This window comes from Plecotus auritus, assembly GCF_963455305.1.
Source record: "Plecotus auritus genome assembly, chromosome: X".
In the NCBI taxonomy this organism is placed as follows: domain Eukaryota; kingdom Metazoa; phylum Chordata; class Mammalia; order Chiroptera; family Vespertilionidae; genus Plecotus; species Plecotus auritus.
This window is the reverse complement of record NC_137784.1, coordinates 16,630,227-16,634,398: the sequence shown is the minus strand read 5'-3', so window position 1 is coordinate 16,634,398 and position 4,172 is coordinate 16,630,227.

The following is a 4,172-nucleotide window of genomic DNA, read 5'->3' as shown; positions in this document are numbered from 1 at the left end:
TGTGGGGGGTTCGGGAGGAGACTGGACAAAAATCGTACACCTATGGATGAGGACAGTGGGGGGGCGGTAAGGGCAGAGGGTGGGGTGGGAACCGGGCGGAGGGGAACTATGGGGGGAAAAAAGAGGAACAATTGTAATAATCTGAACAATAAAGATTAAATTAAAAAAAAATAAATGCTCATGCATAAATCACAGAAATAATCCTGATGGGGCCTTTAACTTTTCTATTTCTTAATGAACCAAATTATAAAATGGGTGATTGAAAAGACAGGCAAGCCCTAACCGGTTTGGCTTGGTGGATAGAGCGTTGGCCTGCGGACTGAAAGGTCCCAGGTTCGATTCCCGTCAAGGGCATGTACCTTGGTTGCGGGCACATCCCCAGTAGGGAGTGTGCAGGAGGCAGCTGATTGATGTTTCTCTCTCATCAATGTTTCTAACTCTCTGTCCCTCTTCCTTCCTCTCTGTAAAAAAACAATAAAATATATTAAAAAAGAAAAAAAAGAAAAGACAGGCAAGAAAACCTGTATCATTGTAAAGCTCTCACAACGGTAACTACCCTCAGTGGGGCAGCTCAATTAGCGAACTGTTAGTAAGAAATAGTTTATACTTATCTTGGTAACTCTGATTATGTGATTGCTTGAAATATTCTATCATATTTCATTAACTAATAAATAACTGTCAATGGCTGATAACATCTTGCATTCATTAAAATGTCACATATCCCTTACTTTCAAACCAGAAGGCACTGCTATCTCTAATCATTGGAACAGGAACTTGAGTTAAAAGTTATCTTCCCACTAAGAACAATAAACAAAAATCCCATGTGGATCAAGTTATTAAAGCTTCTTCCTGCTAGCGATATTGGGTCCTTCTGTTTACTAACATAGATTATGATTATGAAAGGCATTATCTTCAAAGTTAATGTTTAAGCACCGGGTCACTGGGAAAGATGGCAGAAAAATGCATGTTTATCTAAGTGCTCCTGCCCTTCAATACACACAACCAAAACCGGAAAAAGCTGTCTATAATGAAACTAATCACAGCTACCACCACATACCAAAGACTCCAGGGGAGTGTCTGATATATCCAATGGAGTCGGGGACTTATCAAAGGAAGGTTCTTGAATTGGTCAAGCAAGTCACAGTTGCTGGGCTGTTCCTGAGAGCATTCCAAAGGACTCTCTACCAGTCATTTCTTCTGAACTTGGAGAAACAAGGACTGGCGGCAGGCAGGAGAAGCTGAGTGCATACTATATGGGCGCATTTCCACAGGCAAACCTAAAAGGGGAGGTTGATCTCAGGTGCACCATTTGTGTGCAGTGGAGAGAGACAGTAACTCAGGAGCCACAAACACTGAGGGTTTTTGGCTTGACGTGAAACAATGTAAAACAAAAGCAATTTAAGCAATTTTCCCACAGGCTAACTGATATAAACAAGAGCTAAATTCCCACGGCACCTCACCAATGTTATAGTGAAACGATGTTATTCGAGGACCTGCTGTACATAGACTCCAGCAGAGCCTAAGTATGAACCCACTACACTCCTGCTAGTGCGACACCTAGCGGAAATGGGGAAAGTCAAGGGGAATCCCTCTTCTTCAATGGGACATGGCTACCCCTGGGCAGAGTAGCCATAGCTAGTCCATGGAAGGCACTCACAGACAACATGGCCCAAGGGGGCTGTTCCCCCATATCCAGAGAGCAGAATGAAAAGCAAAACAACAGCCTCACCATTAGAGACCATCAAGATCTGGCCTTACAGTTCAAGTGCTAAGGTGATCATCCAAACTCTTCTTACTTGAGAAAGGAGTCAAGGAGGATTTCTCCAGACTCTTCTTGGGCAGACAGAACTGGTCCCACGCAATAAAAAATAGTAAGCAGAAAAGGCCATCATGATACTTGTGCAACAATAATAGAGCAAAGCAACGTGGAAGAAAAGGAATGAATGAAACAAAAGAGATAAACATACTGTGGAAAGAGAATGATTTCAGAAATCCCAACAATGTAGACAACAGAGGTCAACCTCCAAAGTAACAAAAGAAGGAGCCAAAGAGGACAATATGATGAGAGAAAAAAGCTGGCAGAGCTAAGGAAAGAAACAGAGAAAAAAAATAAACTCAGGGCAGAAGTGAAAGCCACATTGCAAGCATCAAGACCTAGGATCAACACTACAGAAAACAGAGTCAGTGAGATGGAAGGTTGGGAGCAGAGAAAGAAATCCCACTGCAGGAAAAAAGACAAGGAGATGACAGTGATGGAAGGAGAGCTACACTGAGTGGCCAGATTATTATGATCACCTGATGTTTGTAGGCAAATTAGCCATACACTGCATCGTATGGGATGTGGAAGCTGAAGGCCTGTTCAAACACCTTTGCTATCTGCAGTTACCAAGATACAATGTCTCCAATTCGCACAGGAACACAAGGATTGGACAGTCGAGCATTGGAAAAAACTCATGTGGTCCTATGAATCACGTTTCCAGTTGCATCATGCAGATGGCAGAGTGAGAATTTCACAGAAACAGCATGAAAGCATGCACCCCACATGCATGAGTACAACCCCCCTTCAAGCTGGTGGGGGCAGTGTTATGGTTTGGGGCATGTTTTCCTGGCATGATTTGGGCCCTTTAATTCGTGTGGAACAACGTCTGAATAGCACTACATACCTAAGTATCTTTGCTGATCAAGTTCATCCTGTCATGTTGATGGCGTATCCCAATGGAGATGGCTTCTTCCAACAAGACAATGCGCCATGCCACGGTGCTCGTATTGTGCAGGAGTGGTTTCAAGAACAGGAGGGAGACTTTACCTTGCTTAGGTGGCCCCCACAATCACCAGATCTCAATCCAATTGAGCGTTTGTGGGATGAAGTTAAAAGAGCCATCAGGCAGCTGGTTCCACCACCATCAAATCTCACAGAACTGGACAGTGCTATTCATCAGGCATGGTGTCAGATTCCTCGCATCACCTTTCAACATCTCGTGGAGTCAATGCCAAGAAGAATCACCACAGTATTGAAGGCAAAAGGTGGCCCAACGAAGTACTGATGGGGTGGTCATAGTAATCTGGCCACTCAGTGTAAATGTGAAGGACAGATAACCGAGAGCCAATACTGGTACAAACTTGAAGAGAACAAATAAACCAGTAAGAAATACAGTCAAACCTGGCTGGCGTGGCTCAATTGTTGAGGGTCGACCCATGAACCAGGAGGTCAAGGTTCGATTCCCAGTCAAGGCACATGTGCGAGTTGCAGCCTCAATCCCAAGTAGGGGGCGTGCAGGAGGCAGCCGATCAATGATTCTCTCTCATCATTGATATTTCTAACTCTCTACTTCTCTCTTCCTCTCTGAAATCAATAAAAATATATTTTAAAAAAAGAAATACAGTTAGGCCCAAATGTCAATATCTAATGCTCATTAAGAACCAGAAAAAGCCAACAGTTGACTGTCAACTCTGAGACATACTTGAGTGAAGTTACTGAATTTGAGGATAAACAAGAAATCACAAGTACCTCCAGACAAACAAGCAGGTCATCTAGCAAAGGGGATGAAAGATCTAGACTCGGATCAGTACCAGCAGACACTGGAAGACAATAAAGTGAGGTGCCCAAAGAATTGAGGGACAAAGGATGTGACTCAAGAACCTGAGAGGCAGCTAAGTTACTGAACACAAGGAACCGTAACATTTGTAAATACGCAAGAAAATCTAAATGAAGCTGCAACCAGTCCTCCAAAAGATAAAACCATCAACTCTCAAAATGAGAAGTCTTTGTATGAAGGGCTGGCAGTGAGCACTGAGTTCATTCATACATGAAGTTAAATCTAAATAACTCTAGCAATTAACGACTGCCTTGCACTTTAAGTTGCCTGTCTTCCTCGGTGAAAGTTGCCAAATCTATTCGATTGGCTCCTCTAACTAACCATGCCAAAATGAAAACACACAAAAGAAAACCTCTCCTGAATGGAATTCTCTTGCACTATAGAAAAACTGGTTTGTATCTTCTCCACATACTCCAAAAAAGAGAATGCTAACTACCTGGTGCATTGTTGAGTGTATAGGTCTAGGAATAAGAAGACCTATTGCTCTCTTTGGTTTTTCCATTCACTTACCATGCCACCTTGGCAGACACTGCACTGCTTTGGGACTCATGAAAAAGAGATAATGCCTGCATGGTC